The sequence below is a fragment of the Magallana gigas genome, chromosome 10 (assembly GCF_963853765.1).
Source record: "Magallana gigas chromosome 10, xbMagGiga1.1, whole genome shotgun sequence".
NCBI classification, from domain to species: domain Eukaryota; kingdom Metazoa; phylum Mollusca; class Bivalvia; order Ostreida; family Ostreidae; genus Magallana; species Magallana gigas.
Genome location: NC_088862.1, coordinates 21,714,064 through 21,734,190, shown reverse-complemented (window position 1 = coordinate 21,734,190; position 20,127 = coordinate 21,714,064). Strand labels below are relative to the sequence as shown.

The 20,127-nt window shown below is 30.8% G+C and overlaps 2 long non-coding RNA genes across 2 annotated transcripts; both read right to left on the bottom strand.

The window, feature by feature from the left end:
- Positions 1-3,633: 3,633 nt before the first annotated feature.
- On the bottom strand, positions 3,634-8,516 carry LOC117683786 (uncharacterized). The gene is made up of 4 exons (XR_010710393.1): positions 8,390-8,516; positions 5,751-5,842; positions 5,116-5,209; positions 3,634-4,058 (listed from the first exon to the last, which is right to left on the bottom strand). It is a non-coding gene; the product is annotated as an uncharacterized lncRNA (long non-coding RNA).
- Positions 8,517-15,914: 7,398 nt separating this feature from the next.
- LOC105326443 (uncharacterized) lies at positions 15,915-19,464 on the bottom strand. The gene is made up of 4 exons (XR_010710125.1): positions 19,345-19,464; positions 16,758-16,849; positions 16,511-16,604; positions 15,915-16,152 (listed from the first exon to the last, which is right to left on the bottom strand). It is a non-coding gene; the product is annotated as an uncharacterized lncRNA (long non-coding RNA).
- Positions 19,465-20,127: the final 663 nt, after the last annotated feature.

Here is a 20,127-nt window from a genome sequence, read left to right as displayed (position 1 = left end):
AAAATTTAATATTTTGTTTACGACAGTAGATAAACAAGTCGGTGGGCGGGGTACCCGGCGCAGCTATGAACTCGGAGATTAAACAACTTAAACATCTACTTTATAAGTGTCCGTAGAAATACAGTTAATGAAAAAAAGAAATCAAATTAAATTTGTTCATTTTGCTATTCTTTGCGACTAACTGTTGATTAAGTTTCACTGATGTTTGAGTTGAAATACGGATATGGTACACATATATTTACCAAATAATAAAAATCTGACAACGACTTTACATTGAATTTTGATGTCAAGGCGGCGCAACGAAAACCATTAAACTGGTGGAAATCTCAGAAGAAGACCTTTCAAAGCCACGCAATTGCGTAAAAAACTATACGATGACAAGACAAGGTATAGAACTTCAGTTCATCATATTTTTTTCACTGATTGTTTAACTAGAATTAGGCCAAAGGGATTAATTAACAACTTTTGACACACTAACTGTTGTCAACAGTTCTAAAATATGTAAAAAAAAAAATTACTGCAGGAGACATTCACAGTAATTAGACTTTCGGGTAAAAATAACTGGATTTTTTTCTCTAAAAAAATAAGAATGAGAGAAAATGTAAATGATGACATCTGGAAATTAAAACAAAAGATGAGAAATAAAGAATAATTCTTATTTCAGTTCGTTTGTAAGGTGTTTAAAACACGGGAGCAATAAGAAGCGTTAAAAGTTTGCGGTTGCGCCGGGTTACAGGACGAAGGCACGTTGGTCAGCTTACTAGGAATTATCTATTCATGCCATGAACAAGAAACTTTTCACATTGATAAACTCTATCCTGATTTACGTTTTGGTAAAATTTCAAGAGTTTATCTTTTTTACTAAAAGAATAAGAGAAAATGTCTCAATAATTTCCGAACAACCCTCGTAAATAAGATAAAAACTATTATTTATTTCAAACGCATTTAGTAATATTGGAGATAAACTCTAATTAATTTTTCACTGTCCAATACGGACAGTTAACGCCCCAGTTCAAAATACATGTATTCAATTTTACTTAATGTCACTTACGTTTTTTGAATATCATCAATATCTTGATGCTTAGCAAGTGGTCAAAATGTTGACAGTGGCTCATGCATTCAGAGACAAAAGATAAATATCAATAAATTTTTTAACTTTTTTAAGGCAAGGCTCCGAAATTGATGACATCGACGTTTTATTTCATGTCTTAATCAAGTGTATTGCTTTTGATCTATATGAATTGGCGTTGTGAATTTTGTTTTATTTGTTAGAAAATTTGGAAAACAAATTATTTTGTTTGCGTTTTAAAATGCTTTTCATAAGAAGATAAACGACCAAGTTTTGTAATTGTTTAGCAAATGAATCTCACCCAGAAATGATATATTTGAACATGATTAACGTTTAATTTTGATTCTTTGTCACAAATAATGGTAAAAGTGATGATTTATTAGTTATTATTTAAGAAAATGTCCTTAGAAGAATCATCTTCAAGGGGCATATACTTAATTTGTTAACTTTGACTTCCCACTGTACGAATCTTGTCATACCATAAGTGTTTGTTTGAAGACCCGTCTTGATTTTGATAGAACTATCTTCTTTTTATTGAAAAAAAAATCCAGATATAAGTCATCTCCTTGCGACCATATGTTTTCCAATGAGGGGAAAAATCCTTTGGTAAAGGAACATAATGACATATTTAACCCATCATCCTTAGCTTTTGGGAATGGTGTTTAACAGTGCTTTCTTTATTCTTTAATCAATTATTGTTTTAGTCATTTATCATGTACATTTGTAAAATCAATTAATGTACACATCTAAAACTTTTGATATGAGTTTTTGATGCTTTTGGATCATTCATTTTCTCTGTTCATAAATTTTCACTTTCTGTTTGTGGACTTTCACTTTGTGATTGTGTTTGCTTTCACTTGTTCACCAATGATCATTGTCATACATTGTTTTTTTATATGACTGATTGAATATTTAAATGAATATCATATTTTTCCTCTATTCAGTAGTTATATAATACGTGTTATGCCATGTTAGTGTTTGTTGACCTAAGAGGAAAATAACTTAAATGATATATTATATATAATTATCTGACGATATGTTTAGGGAAGTCCTTTTTTGTTATAAATACAGTCAGTAAAATGGTTTAGGTAACAATATATATATTCTATGCAAACACAGTCATAGTAAAACAAGGGCTTTAAGATTTGTACATATGATACATTATCTTGCAATACTTATAGTATATAGTTTTACACAATTTATTATAATTTTAATTTACATTTTTCAAATGCAAACATACTTAATTTGTATTAACGTAATGTTTTACACAACTTATTGATAAAAAAAGCAATACCTGATTCAAGAACACGAAATTATTTTTATCATATTTGTTTGCATTGTGAAATATTAATGAAGATTTTAACAAAAATAGGCTAAAAGAACTTGTCAGAAAAGTGTTATATGTAGTGCTACTCGGATGATGAAACTAGTTTGAGTTTATCATGGAGATCTACTCACTAATGATATTTGTATTTTCTTTTCCTCGGTAATTTACATTTTTCAGGGGTTTAAACTGTCAAAGACAGCATTATTTTGTTTTTTCGATTCATCGAAACTTATTGTTGGTTCAAACTTGATTATGTTCATATTATGCAACTGTGTAGAATTTTAAGAGTCTTAGACTTAATACACTTTCTCAGCTTATGTCAAATTTCATAATTTTTTGTCGAATGCCAATTATTTTTAAGAAGGTCTGAGCATTGATAAAATTGTGTCTATTTCAAATTGCTTTTGTTAAGAGTATGATTGTTCTCTTGGGTACATATATGCTCAACAACTAACCTACTTAGTTCTCTTTTAATCTCCAGAATCAGTGAAAATTCAACATGTCCACAGCTTCTTTCTGATGGCATTTAATTCCATCAGTAAATTAGTAATAATAAGAGCCCTTGTGTTAAACAAACCATGTAGTTAATTTCAGTACAATCTTTGCTGTAAAGATATCAAGCGTTAATGATTGTTAATTTTTTACTTGTATATTTGCATGATAGCAGGTGTATGAGTGATAATGCCATAAAATTGTAATCTGGTTTATTGATGAAATATTGTAGAGCTCGATTTATTATCTTATTTAATACTTTTTGCTCATGTTCATACTCACGAATAAAGTTTGAAAACTCATTCTAAAACGTTCAACGTCTTTATATCACTGTAAACTTTTTAGTTGCGATTTATGTCAAGGTACATGGACGTTAATCAATTCTTAAAATTGGAAAAATCCATTTCGTAAATTAAAGTAGAACTATCTTTAAATAATTATTAAACGATTAAATTCTATTTTTTGCTTGTTTTGATCCGGCATGATCGCAATTATTTTTTAGAGCGTATATTATTTTTATCTAGTGTGTTAATGCAAAAGGTCGGTGTGTTTGGCATCTAATTGCGCTTTTTAGAAAGGCACACTTAACAGATCAATATTATATATTATTGATAATTTCTTTAATATGAATTAAGGGGTATTTTTATTTATTAAAAAGTGCTGCTGCATCGATGAATTTTATAGAATGAATGTGTAAATGTTAAGCAAAGGTAAAAAAAATATTAAACTTGAGCCCTTTTCTTTGGTATTTATTCTAATAAATGATGAATTCTATACAAAGCAGAAACATATGCAAGTTTAATTATTCTGTTCATATTTCTGTAGTAAGCATTACCAGTGCTGCATTAAAAGAATATTACGTCGGCGATAACGTAATTGTAATTATTTATTCGACTGATATGCACAACATAAAAAAAGGATTAGTTAAAAAAGTAAAAAGTATATTGACTTTTCATTTTTCACAAATATACCTTACTACAGAATTGCAGCTGAAATCATAAACATAATAATGTAAATCAGAAGCAATTGCTGCGCAATTTTCCGGTTTTGATTTTGAACCATTTGGTTCCGATGGACTGAACACAAAATAGGACATCTTGGAAAAGCGGCCATTCCTCACCCATTCCCAAACTCCATCCTTTTTACGCCCTCCAATCGAATAGGATTGACCTAAAACATTTTTGCAAAGTTATTGAAATAATGAAAGGTGACGTATTGTATGGAAGCAAAATTGACAAATCATTCCTTGTAGCTTACTTGTATTTAGTCAAAAGTAGATTTTGTGGACACTTCGCTATAATACTATCATAATAATACTTAACGGCGTTCATTTACGATGGTTCCGAAAATTAAGAGTAATGTGCATTACTATAGTTGGCCTCTCTGACCATCGAAAGTTATTTAATTATGTTCTTTTATAGACAAATTAAATTGGTATTAATGATTTTTTCTTCAAAAATCATGTTATGAATTTTTTACATAATATGTAACCAGATAGCCATGCTATGACCTTGAATTGTTAATATTACAAATTGATCATTATGATACTTATATATACTTAGATACTGCGCAATGAATTGTGGTAATGATAACTAACAGAATGAACTCTGTCACTCTTGTACCATTGCGTAGTATTCCTAAATGATGTTGTACAACCAGGTGCATAATACGGGGACAGAAATGTCCAAATTGGGAGTTCGTAAATAAGTTGTCATATTTGGCGATTCTGTGTCTGCATCGATAGCTCTGGTACTCTATACTGAGTTATGTATGGCATGTTTTATATAACCTTTATGACCTTTTAAACCATGAACTCATGTTTACTTTTATAAATGACCTTTTAATATTGTTCGTAAGCAATGCGTCATAGTCAGGCGTAAGACTCAAAACCTGCATTACAACAACCTAAGTCTTGAATGATGTTAATTAATCAGGTAGGGAATTCGGGCACAGTAAAATCCAATTTGAAAATATACAAACAAGTTATCAAGAAATTGTCATATTTGGCGATCCTAGCTGTGTTTGCAATGAAGGCCCTGATACTGCAATTTAGCCATGTAATGCTTGTTCCATCTATTTTACTTTTGTAACCTTAAAGCCATGTATATTGTGCGTAAGCAATGCCTCATACAGAGGTGGGCGACTCAGAGACCCGGGACTCTTAATCTGAGCTTATACATGCATTATAATCTATGTTCAGATCAATCATTTCAATTTGTATAATTACCATTATTTAAACCACTAAGCCAGGAGCGTAGGATCATAAATTCATTAAAAGTCTCTAGGTTTGCCAAATACCCTCCTCTGTGTAAACAATGAACCTAAAACAAAAGCTTCAATTTAAATAGGAGGATAATGAAATATTCGGTGATATATTCTGAAGGTCAGACAACACATTCCTCGCAAAATGATAACTATTCTTCAAATTTTCAACGGCATGATAATATAATAAAATATAATTATTTATTATCATTTTAAAATGAATGAAATTGTACAAATATAAATGTATATACCCAAAACATTTTAATCAGCAATTCGAGTGTATTTTCAAGAAGATTTTATAGGAAATTTCATACTCTAGTATCGTGCAGATATGTCTGGTATTTAAGGTACCTTAATCTTTTGCAAGGAAGCTTGTCAAAGTGGTAGTAAATCAATAACAGATTCCTAGAAAAAGTTATCGGAAATCGAGGAATGTGTCGTCTGACCTTAAGCACAACTTAAAAAGTAAAAACAAATCCACGTCAGACTTTTTATAAATGAATAATTCAAGAAATCACCAAGACAAGAACTTAAGTCAATTCCACCTTTTTGAGTAAAGTCAAGTTACGTGAAAAGCAACAGAAGGCCCTATAAACTTACATAAGCGTCATCCCACGTCGCTGTGTCAGTGCTGATGTAATAGCAATTGGCTCCAATAATTCTGTACGGATAACTGCATGTGGAACTGTTACCTTATTTATTATCAAAGATAAAATTATGAACGTTTTTCATTTTTTTTTTGCATTACACAGCATTTATAGTTAAGGAAAAATAACAACTGAAAATACAAGATAAAATAAGAATGTAAGATAAATAGTTAGAGTGTGATTTTTTTTTTAATGTAGAATGACTTTGTGGTGGTATTGGTAACCTCCATGTTGTGACGCGCTATTCATTGAAATTAACAATAACTTTTAAAGTGTAATTTTACCAGTAGTTTTATTCCAAAAACTCTCATAAACAGCGTTGCCCAGAGGGTTAGAGGTTTCTTTACGAATCTGTAATTCACAAGTTTTAATTCCGCTGGGGATTTCAGATTTTTTTACGTTTCCAAATATTTTTAAAACATAATTTGGTTTAATATTGTGAAATTTGAAAAATCAAAAAAGGTGAAGGTATTTTGATAATAATGAACTTTTATCCACATTTAAGCTGAACACCGCTCGTAAATAGGCACTGTCCGCCATATTTCTTTTTCATAACTGATGTAACTACCATCCCTATATAAGGCACACACGTCTAAACAGTTCATTAATTACACATTTACACAAAAGAAATATCTTAATATTCACCAATATAAAAGTTTTGATTTAACTGACAAAAATTATAACAGTGGTTGTAATAAGCTGTAACATTTTCCACATAGTATCCAACTGGGCTGTTGAATAGGTTGTAAACACGTAATTGTCAATTTACAAGAAGTAACTACTAGCATATATGTAAAACTCGCAAAACTTGAGAAATTGCAGAAAAATACGTTTGAAGACAAAAAACCCTCAATGATTTTAAAGACGACGATTGCCCAATTTCATTACTGTAACAATGTATATCGTTATTATGAAGAAATTATACTCATAGTATGTGAATTGTCGTATTGGTGAGATAAGATGTAGAACATAGATAAAAAGAAGTCCACTATATTATTCTATCAAGTTCTAACGGCATCTCGATATTACGCCACAAGCAGTCTTGCTGAGACATTGCTAAGTTTGCTTTAGGTTACGGTATAAGACATACTTAAGCAGGACTTATCTAGGTCCTTAGATTCCATCCTTCTTATGACCCTACTTAAGTCAAAATCTAAGCATGCTTATGTTTCGAGCCCCAGGTATTTGTGTGACGGTGCCTATTTACGAGCAATGTTCAGCTTTAATATCGACATATGTCCCATACCACCTTTAAGCAATATGTAAATGATAAAGCAAATGAAGCAATCGAGAGAACCATGTTAAGTATTAATTATATGGCTATTCTACCCCAATCAATGATTGCATCATTAATCGATATCTATATATGATTGTATGTCCAAAATATAATATTGACTTCAACTATAAAGTCAAATACGCGCCTTACACGTTCAAAAATCAGAAAAAATGGAGAGATTTTTTTTTTTAAATTGTGTGAAATGTCCATATAATTTCCAAAGGCATATGGCTCGAATTGTCAAAATTTTCAATTACATGTTCGCGTCAGTTTCCGTATTCAGTCAATTAACCAGGTAAAACAGAAGATAAGTACAGACTGGGTAGAGTAAATTTTGAACATTTTTTCTTGATTTTTACAGTATATTTCTTTTGTATGATAAAATAAAATTTACCATTGAAATCCTTTCTGAAATAATCCATTTTAACAAATAAAATACAGTACACAAAGTCCTGTATATTTTATTTAGGAAAATATAGTATCAGAAAGGACACTGTACCGACTTTTTATTGATTTGTTTCATGAGTTTATTTAAAGTTTATGTACAAAACGCAAAAAAATAGAACATTGTAAATGCAGTGTAAAGATATTTTTTCAGTGTTTTTTTGTTTTTATGTGGTACATTTGTTAATATATAATGTTTCTGGTAATTCAATTTGTAACAGAAGCAGATCTTTTTTTCCAGAAAAGAACATTACGTCACTAAAGATGCTTTCTTTTCTTGTCAATTTGATCAAACAAATTTACTAGGTTTTTCACTGAAGTAATTAATATATTTGGTATTAAATCGATTGGATTTGACGAATGTAACTGTGTAACAGAGCGAAATTCTATATCGATCCAGGAGAGGGACACGCGATTTTGGTCAAATTCTACTTTTCTGTTTTGATTATTTACAATGCTTTAGGAATGCTTTTCCAATGATCAAATGAAATTTGAGAGACAGTCGTAGAGTTATAAGCAGGATATAGGGCTCAAAATTCTTTGTCATAAACAAAGCTAGTGTTCTGTCTTTATTTACATAGGTTTAATATACCATTTAAAATCTTATTCAAGCTGATTAGTCTGTTTTCTTATTCATTTTAACGTTTAACACATCCATTTTAGGCCTAAAACTGGAATTCAAAATGTAAACAAAAGCTTTGTTTACAAAGCAAATAATTGTAAGCTATGAAATTTGCTTAGAACCCAGCAAATGACACTCAAATTTGATTACCTGTTAAAAATGCCTTATTGCAGCATTGTAAACATTAGGATTGGAGAGATAATCATGATCAAAATCGCAACAATGCCCCTTTTTTTTCTTATAATTTTACCTTGTATTTGATCACTGCTCACTAGAATCAAAGTGACCAACAAAAATGATCCACGCAACATTTTCATCCAATGTTAATCAAGAGGAAAACATGAAAAATGCAATGCTACTTGTAATTTCAAAATCTGACATATGTATGTGTAACACTACTCCACTAAAATACACATTAAAATGAAATGTAATACAGATAAGTACACCTGGCGTTTTGGCAAAGCGTCAATATTCTCCCTTATATCATGACATATTTTAGATGTTGTTATGAAAGTCTGTGACGACATGTTTACAGCAAAACAAAAATAGTTTTAATTCAACCTACAAATGCAATTCAGAAATCATGGAACACATATTTTTTAATTGACTATAAATGTGATCGACTTATTGATTATATATATATATATATATATATATTATATATATATATATATATATATATATATATATATATATATATATATATATATATATATATATATATATATATATATATATATATATATATATATATATATATATGTTTTAAAGAATACATCGGTCATAGCACGATCGGTTAAAAAAATACGATCTGTTCACACCATGCTATACATTGTAATTATTAAAATACCAGTGTTAAAGTAATGATGTATTTGACATTTAATTGGTTTTCATTTTTTGTATTTCATTTCTCTCAAAAAATTTTTTATTGATATAAGATGATATCAGATGTAAAAATAATAATGCAATATCATCGAAATATGGTTTCTTAATAACATGTCATAAAGCTTGTTTTCTCATTATATTTTAATTTAATTTTTGATTTATCTACATAGTCGCAAATAAAGTTTTAACACGATGCACATTTCGACGTCTTGTAGTTATCACCAATTAATGTATTACGATACCGTATAAGGGAAAAGTGACACACATGTATAGGTGATATCCCTTCCTGGTTGTTGTATCGTGAATTTACTAAATATGCTTCAATTAAACTCTTTACATGAAACATAAATACTATGTAGATTAAAATTTAGAAACAAGACATCTCTCTTAAGTGTAATGGTGATATTCGCACGTCATCCGTTCTTCGTAAACTTCGGAATAAAATTCAAGGTTTCGGCCAAATCTGACATGTAGCATCAAATTCAGAAGGGCAGCGTACATTTAAGTTATAAACTCAATATAAAGCAGCCGAACCTATTGTAAAAGTGAAAAAAATATGTACTGTACTGATTTTCAGGAAACCAGATCAGCTGTTTTCACAGTCTCACTTTGTTTACATATACAAACAACTGCATGTAGTCAGACTGAGTATAGTGTAAAGCTATAGCATTGTCTGTACAAATGCTATGAACTGATTCGATCGTGTCGATTGAACTTTCTGAAGAAAATGAGTAACAATTTAACGGACCGACAATAAACTTCTACATGTACATTGTACAGTATAAATGTAAACAATGCAGTCTCTTCTCATGGTTTGAACGAAACAACACAATAAGTTGATAAGAAATTCATCCACTGTATAAAAACACATTAAAATAGTTACTTAGTTATCTGGTCTATTACAAATACACTGTATATCTATTCTACATTCCTGATAAATCATCGAAAGATCGTTACCATCGGGAACACCAGCTACACGTGTTTACATCGTCTGATGAGCGCTTTCAGGACGCAGATTCACACCCATACGACAGATGTGATATCGAAATTCTTCGTATATTCTCGTTGTTGTAAATTTATAGATACACATATGTGTAATTCGTTGTTATAGGTTTTCCCATGAAGTATTAAATCAACCGTATATTTTGCCAAAACTATCGTTTTCGGTGCATTTTCCATATATGGAAATACAGATGCGGGGCATGTATTATGACGTCATATCTCATTATCCCTTCATTAGCATATCAGAGCGACGTGTAGCCTTATCTGCACTGCGGAGTTGATATAAGACGTTCAAGCACATTAATTCTTATTACTAGTTTTTTATAACTCAGTATATTACTATTATAACACTGTTTGAAATCTTGTCACCTGGGTTATACATATGATTCTGTACTATTGGTATTAAAAAAACAAAATAATAATAAATAAATGAATGCATGCATGTCTCCATCTGATTTTCCATAAATGAGGAATCTACAAGCATGGTCATTTATGGTATTGTTTGTGTAAAATGTGTATATGTAACTTCAAATAATATTTAAAGTGATGGTCATTTTCCAATCCATGCAAAATATATGTAAACCTTTCAAAAAATGTTCACATTACTGTTGACGTCCTATGCATGTAAATTAAGTTGTATGACTTCCCATAATTTGTTTTTTGTTATTTGCAGAGTAATTTGAAAAGTGTCACACTTTTTTGAAATAAAAAGCCTTGAAGAAAATGTCAGTAAATAACATACATGTATACGTACAATAATTTATCATTGAAATAATGACAAATCTCGTCAAGATACCCTTCATACAGAGACATCAAAATCACATCACTCTGCAGCAAGACAACGCAAGGCCACACGTTCCACGTGTAGTCAGAAACTTGTTTCTTCAACAGAATGCCGATGTCTTGCCTTGGCCAGCTGTTTCCACCGATTTGTCGCCGATCGAGCACGTCTGGGTCGAAATGGAGAGACGTTTACGCCGTTTACCAAATCAGCCAGTGACATTGGTTGATTTAGAGCAGGCTTTAACCAACATCTGGAACAACATCCCTCAAGCATTTATGAACACTTAAGTGTCATCAATTAGGCGTCGCTGTCAAGCATGCGTGAACGCAAATGGTGGTCACACGCGTTATTAATTTTGTTAATTCCATTTCAAATAACAGTGATGTTCGAGTGTGCTGAAATTGACGTTATTCGACGTTGACATTAATGTGTTATCAGATGTTGTTACGAATACATGTGTATTACAAAAAATAAAATTTGTTCTTTGTAATTTTTAAATGTTTTTCATATATTAAATGATGCACAGTCTCTTTTTCCGCTAGTATATGTAAGCAAAATTGACAAATAATTTCTTGTAGTTTACTTGTATTTAGTCAAAAGTAGACTTCGCTATAATATTTATCAGCGTTCATTTACAATGGTTCCGAAAATTAAGAGTAATGTGCACTACTGTAATTGGCCTCTCTGACCATCGACAGTTATATCATTATGTTCTTCTATAGACAAATTGAATTGGTATTAATGAATTCTTCTTCAAAAATCTTGTTATGAATTTTTTACATAATATGTAACCAGATAGCCATGCTATGACACCTTGAATTGGTAATATTACAAATTGATCATTATGATACTTATATACACCTAGATACTGCACAATGAATTGCGGTAATGATAACTAACAGAATGAACTCTGTGATTCTTGTGGCACTGCGTAGTATTCCTAAATGATGTTGTACAACCAGGTGCAGAATGCGGGCACAATACGTCCGAATTGGGAGTTTATAAATAAGTTGTCATTTTTGGCGATCTTGTGTCTGCAATGAAGGCCCTGATACTTGCAAGTTAGCTATGTAATGCTTGTTCCATCTATTTTACCTTTGTTACCTTAAAGCCATGTATATTGTGCGTAAGCGATGCCTCATACAGAGGTGGGCGACTCAGAGACCTGGGACCTGGGACACTAAACCAGGAGCGTAGGATCATAAATTCATTAAAAGTCTCTAAGTTTGCCAAATAACCACCCCTGTGTAAACATTTAACCTAAAACAAAAGCTTCAAGTGAAATAAGAGGACAAGCAAATATTTAGTAATATATCTAAAAACATAACTTAAAAAGGAAAAAACAAACTTACATTAGACTTTTTATAAAAAAATACAAATGTAATTCAGAAATAACCAAGACAAGAACCTAGGTCAATTCCAACTTTTTGAGTAAAGTCAAGTTACGTGAAAAGCAACAGAAGGCCCTATAAACTTACATAATCGTCATCCCACGACGCTGTGTCTGTGCTGATGTAATAGCAATTGGCTCCAATAATTCTGTACGGATAACTGCATGAGAAACTGTTCCTAATTTATTTTCAATGATAAAATTATGAACGGTTTTCATGTTTTTGCATTACACAGCATTTACAGTTTAGGAAAAATAACAACTGAAAATACAAGATAAAATAAGAATGTTAGATAAATATTTAGAATGTGATTTATTTAATGTAGAGATACTTTGTGGTGGTATTGGACACCTCCATGTTTTGACGTACTATTCATTAAAATAAACAATAACTTCAGTGTAATTTTACCAGTAGTTTTATTCCCAAAAATCTCATAAACAGCGAAGCGCAGAAGGTTAGAGGTTTCTTTACGAATCTGTAATTCACAAGTTTTAATTCCGCTGGGGATTTAAGACTATTTACGTTTCCAAATGTTTTGAAAACATAATTTGATTTAATATTGCGAAATTTGAAAAATCAGAAAAGGTAAAGGCTTTTTTTAAAAATTATAATGAACTTTTATCCACAATAATATCGACAGTTGTCCCATTCCACCTTTAAACAATATGGTAATGATAAAGCAAATGAAGAATAATGTTATTAATTATATATGCCTATTCTACCCAAATTTCGCATTTCAGTCAATGTTTGCATCGATATCTATTTATGATTCTGTGTCCGATCTATATTGACTTCAACTATAAAGTCAAATATGCACCTTACACGTTCAGAAATTAGAAAAAAAATGGAGCGGTAATATTTTTTCAAAATTGTGTGAAATGTCCATATAATTTCCAAATGGATATAATCGTCAAATTTTCAATTATATATTCGCGTCAGTTTTCATACTCAGTCAATTAACTAGGTAAAACAGAAGATAAGTACAGACTGTACAGAGTAAATTTTACCTTTTTTGAACCCATTTTTCTTTTGTATGATAAAATTAAATTAACAATTGATATCCTTTATTATATAATTTATTTGAACCAATACAATACCTAACACAAAGTCATCTTGTATATTTTATTTAGGAAAAATAGTATCAGAAAGGACATTGTACCAACTCTATATTGATTTGCTTTCTTTTCTTGTCAATTTAATTAAACAAATCAACTTAGTTTTTCACTGAATTAATTCCTATATTTGGTATTCAGTCGATTGTATTTGACAAATGTAACTGTGTAACAGAGCGAAATTATATATCGATCCAAGGGAGGGGTGGGGGGGGGGGGCTTTTATATCACTTTAAAGGGGGATGGTCACGATTTAGGTCAAAATCTACTTTTCTGTTTTATTATCTACAGTGCTCTAGGAATGCACTTCTAATGATCAAATTAATGAAATTTGAGAGGCAGTCGTAGAGTTAAAAGCAAGATATAGGGCTCACACTTATTTGTCATGAAAACAAGGCTTGTGCCCTGTTTTTACTTACATAAGCTCAGTATACCATTTAAAATCTTATTCATGCTGATTTGTCTGTCTTCTTATGAAACTTTGAAATTTATTTCAAAGTTAACGAATACCAGATGACGTTCGACTATCCAAACAATACCAATCTTGATTTATTTATGTTTTATGGTATTCGTAAACTTTGGAATAAATTTCAAAGTTTCAGGAACAATGAATCAAATCTTGACCAAATCTGACAGGTAACATCAAATTCAGAAGGGCAGCTTACATTTAAGTCATAAACTCAATATAAAAAAGCCAAATCTATTATAACAGTGAAATAAAAATATCATAATGATAAAATCATAAAAACCATCCTCTCCACCCACTTTGCAAAATGAAAGTAGACAAAAAATACAAACACTAAGTATGCATATACTTTTATAATAAGGAAGATGATCTGTATAAAACCGTTCAATTGATGACCACTGTACCAGAGGTTTTTTTGTCTAATAAAATCTCTTCTTTTAAAGGCATTTTATTTCTAAAGAAAAATAATTGTTATCTTTGTTCCAAATCTTCAGATTTATCATTTATCCAGAAATGTCATTCCCAACTACATGTATTTTAGTGTTAATTGTATAAAAATCAACAATGATGTCCGACAAACAAAAGTGTTACTGTCCAGAAAAGTGTTAATGTTACATGTATAATGTTAAAAGATCAGCATGAATTAGTATGTGTCATTCAACAACCTAGAATTGATGTACACAAGATTATCGAAAATGATTTTTTGAATCTTATTTGTTTGGTCATGAAAGTGTAAAAGAGTTAACATATTGTGGAATTATTAGATTTCGCTGTGGCTCAATTTTAGTGGAATTCGAGGGTACATGTACCACTCATCAACGAATTAATATTCTCCACGAATAAATGAATCAGAGTAAAGGAGTCATATTTCCCTTTATAGATATAACAGAATACACGAAAGTAAGTCCCAGCGAACTTGTTAAAGTGAAGCAATCCACAAAAATTTGTCCCCACGAATTTAAACCCGTATAATTTTCACTGAAGCAACTGACACATGATTCATGATACAACATGAATTCTACTAGAAGCTGAATTTGTTACTATACTCGATTATATTGTTTATTTACATAACAGCTGTCCAGAGAAATATCTTGAATATGGAATTGCTAAAACATTCTAAACTCTGTATTTTATATCACTATTTTATTATGACTTAATTTGAGTGAATATTATGGAAGGATGGGGATACCATCCAATAGACCGGAATATATATTTGAACAAACCACTAGAGATAAAATCGTCTACCTCTTTGTCAGGAACGAGCTTTGTGAAGGTTAAACATATTAAAATATCAAAGAAAAATTAGCAACTTTATTTTCGATAATGAGTTGTTAAACGAACACGTTTTGTCAAATTTTTTTCCTCAGAAATATGAGAGACCAATCAGATATACGAATATGACGTCATTAAAAAGAACAAGTTAAAAGAACATTATCAATACAAAATACACGAACTACTAAACAATATATGTAAAGCTGACTCTGGAAAATTGTCTTTTTATAGCAAAACTGTAAACCAAAATGAATATGAACTACAACACTACTTAAAACTACCTTTAAAAAATGTGACAGATCTGTCCTAACAAAACTAAGAATCAGTGATCATTCATTATTTATTGAAACTGGTAGATATTCTAAACCTCCTGTTCCAAGAGAAAAACGTCTGTGTAATTTTTGCAAATTGTTTATTGAAGATAAGAAACACTTTGTATTGTATTGTTCAAAATATCGCCAGTGTAGATTAAATTATAATGATATATTCAATGTGAACACATATACAAATGTCAATCCCATTAAGGAACTTGTCAATCCTAAAAACATTACAGCTGCTAGAAGGATATGTTGTTTTTTAAAAAAAACTGTTTCAACGCTAGAAAGGAAAGTCAACAATGAACACTTATACAATTTTATGAATACCAATAATAGTCTTCACACAAGCCTAGTTTTGTTCATCTAAGGTTTCTTAGAAATGAATAAACGCATTTGTATTTTTTTTTCAATTCAATTCAATTCATTTATTGACAATTACCATGTCGGCATACAGTAATGAATATGAGTTACATAAAACAAAACATTAAACATAGCAAGCAAAATGTTAAACATTAACTAATAAATCTACAATGGACAAAACCTTAGATGAACGCATTTATTTATTTTTCACAAATATACCTTGTAACAGAATTACATTTCAAATCAATAGCATAATACTGCATAGCGGTATATAGCGCAGTGCTTTTCTCTGGTCTTGATTTTGATCCATTAGGTTCCGTTGGCCCGAACAGAAAATGAGACATCTTCATAAAGCTATCACCATCTTTCACCCATCTCCAATCTCCATCCTGAATTTCTCGCCCTCCGATCGAATATAGGTTGCCTTAAATATATTTGTACAAACTGATCATAGGTGGCATGATAGACACAGACGGATATAAAAGATTGTTACAATGCATTTCGCCGGTATTGAACATATCATAGAAATGATGGATTATAAAACTCAAGAGCTAGTCCTCATGTCATCTAATGGAATTATGATAACCACAGCAATCATTATCATTATTTAAAGCTACTACCACAATACAACTTCGACAATTTAACTCACGAAAATATGTATAACTAACCCGTCATATTCTAATAAAAAAAAAGAGATATTGTAAGATAACATAGTATGGTCTAATCTCTCTGCTTTACGTGCCTTTAACAAAAACATTTATCATGCATGCACGTTTACAAACCACTATTTAACCCAGCAATCCATGAACGAAGGATCATAAATTCATTGAATGTTTCTATATTTGCCAAATATCCTCCTTTGTGTAAACATTTAACCTAAAATAAATAAAATCATAAGTTAATTTGGATGAAATGTAAAAAATATACATATACAAGTTAAACATAGTTTTTGATGGACAAGAACTTCAGTAACTTCCTTATACAGCCATACAATTCATAAAAAAATGAAAAAAGGCTTCAAAAACTCACGTAAGCTTCATCCCACGACGCTGTGTCTGTGCTGATGTAATAGCAATTAGTTCCAATTTTTCTGTACGGATAACTGCATTTGAAACTTTCACCTAATTTAATTTCATTGATAATTTTAAATTCATTGTATTCACTCAAACTATGAAATATTATATGAGGTCAATCAATATATACAGTTCAAAGGTCAGAGGTTCATTTTATAAATGAATAGATAGGTAGTAAATAAATAGTAAATAAACATAAATATACAATATTTACAACGAAAATAGGATAATGTAGAATTATGGATGACAGACTATAATATTAGACTGTATATTTTGATAATAAAATTACATATTTTTTTTCAGATTTGTAACATTAGTACAAGACATAAGTTCACAAAACTTAATAGTATTTGGTGCTGAACAGTATTTATCATCAATATATATGTACAAGTTGCTGTCCATTAAAAAAAGACTACAATACGTGGACCATTTGCACGTGTTTCCAACGAAAACGTGAAAGCCTTAAGGTGTCATAACAGAATTTCAAAACATGGCTGAGCCAAAATAATTCCCGAATTTTCCTTTCAATTCGGGGCGTTTCCGCACGCGACAGGAGCTGAATTTTTTTTAAGAGATGAAAAACAATGTGGAAGAGGTCTAACTATCCCATTTTTGTAATAATGCGAGGTCATTTGAATTTTTGATGCGTGTTGTTTCCGGAGGGGGGTGAAAAGGCCCGGGCTTGATTTTCAAGCACATGTGTAACTTCGAGGTAAACAAAGTCTCACGCCTTGCTGGATGCACGTGTGTATTTTGCTAGAAAATTGTAAATGAAGCGTTGTTTAAAAAGATGTAAAGAGGATTTTTTTCAGGAGTTCGTTGTGAATTTTTAATCTGTATGTAAAGATTAGAGATTAGAGATTAGAGATTCCACCGGCTCTAGCCCTCTGCTTTTAACCACTAAATTTGTACGTTGTATTACGTATACATGTATGTATATATAGCCCTGACTTTTTATCTCAGAATTTAAAGGATTCATACTTCTAAAATAATTATGATCTATCTATGAATGAAGTTTGCATGTATAGTATCAGGCATTCGGTGAATTCTACTATTTGCGCACACATTACGATTCGCACTACTTTGTTAATTATGCAGTGACAGCTTTGTGTAAATTAAAAATTTCATATTTTGATGCATTTTTCTTGAGATTTTAACTTTCATACAGTGACATAATTATTAAATCATACTTAAATGCTTAAAAAAAATTAATCGGGAAGCTCTCTAGCCTTGCCTACTATAAAAGTAAAGTTAAGTTACATGTGTATTCGGAAAACAACAAAACATTGCAAATTATGCTAGTTGATGCATGTTGTAGTTTCGGCTTAACATTAACTTATTTCATAATACTGATAGTTCATATCACATGCCAATCATTTCTTTAAACGTGTACTTTGTTTCTGTACTGTTCACCGACAACTTTACAATTACAGCGCCTTTGAACTTATGTGTGCATCTGGCACGGAATCCCGATCCCGATTCAGATAAACGTTTTCTAGCCTGGTTCCCTGAGCTACCCATTACGCATAGGAACCAGGCTAGCTCATGCGCAGACTGAATTTTCCCCATAGCATCCGGTTTAACCTCGCTTATATATTTTTTGCGTGGACCCTGATCTGCGTGGACCTCAGGGTCCACGCAATTATGTCTGAACATCAATAACTCTTAACATTCAAGAATATACTGGAGTTCGTAAGCAATTTGATCTAAACTACAGAGTTTACATACTGTTTGATTTAAAGATATATTGTATAATCTCCCAGTCTCCACTGGTGGTGATAAAAGTGTAAGTGTAATTTGTGTCGAGCATATAACTAGTTAAGGCAAAACAATAATAGAAAAATAAAAGATAAGATACATCAGAATACGAAATATATAATTAAAATTTTTTTCAATATCAACGATTTGAAAATTAATAAAAGAAGACACACAACGCTTATACAATTGTCTTTAAGTTATATGAGTTCCCTCTCCCGCAGTTTCTCTTTTTATCAATTTATCCTTCTTTTTTTCGATCCACCAGTTCTATATTACACTCTAAACTACATTGTTTCATAACAAACTTGTCCCAAAATCTCCTTTATCGCATCAGGCAGAAAATATCAAACCAAAAAGGTTGAAAAACTGGGCGATCGAGGAGTCCAGCTATTTCAAAAATGAATATAAAAATGTAAAAGACGTGTAAAAAGTACTGGAACACTTTTCCTTATATTAACTATATACATGTATCTGATTAATGTTGCGGTCTGTTTGTTTATATCTGGTATTTCAGTAAAGACCAGTAGCAACTCTTTATCATGTTACCGAAAAACCCCTATTGGTATCTCCAAAGATGCTTACTTTTCTCTTGCATATAATCAAATTAATTAAGATCTTCGCTAAACTAATATTTGAACTTTTAATTGTTATCATGTTATATAAATATCATCGACATATAAAATTCCTTTTATGATTGTGCAATATAGAGAAAATAAAAGGGCAAGTTACATTACGATTAAAATGCTTTAACATGATTGTCACTTTAAACTTATATTTTACCTTACCTTGTATTTGGTCACTGCTTATTAAAATAAGAGTCATCCATAGAAAGAATTTAAGCAACATTTTCTTTTCTTATAATAATAATAATAATAATAATAACAATGAAGAGCACATGAAAAATGATATTGTTTTTGTGAAATCTGACATATATATGTGTGTAACATAACTCAACAAAAACAAACATGAAAATGAAATGTAATACTGACATAAAAGTACATCTTGCGTGCTGACTGGCAAAACATGAATCTCTTTCGTTTTACAAATGTATTGCATTTCATTCACTTGCCTTATTTCAATTCACGATACTGATTACACGTATTTTTCAAACAATTGAATCAGAAAAGATCTTTATGTTTGTTTGACCCCTCCTATGAAATCATAACAGTAATTCACGTAGGTAACAGGAATAGGAATGGTCATTTATTCAAGACATATTAGAATAAATGACAGACAATAAACGTATATTCAATCAATAAAATAGACTGGGATCAAAAATATGATGCAGTGAAAACACAAGTGTTATTGTTGAATTTTAGCATTTTTTCTAATACACGGGCTTATTTTGATCAACTTTGAACACATGAATATTCATTAGATATGTAATTTAACGTAAATAACATCTATTAATCGTAGTTGATTAGATTTTGGATTCAATTTCTTGTTGAAGAGAGTTTAAATATCAAATCCCTCATTCTGCAATAATGATCATTATTTACTTATTTTCAATGAAAACATCAATTGTCGTTTGGTTCCGATCCGCTCCTTTCCGACGCTTGTATCGATCC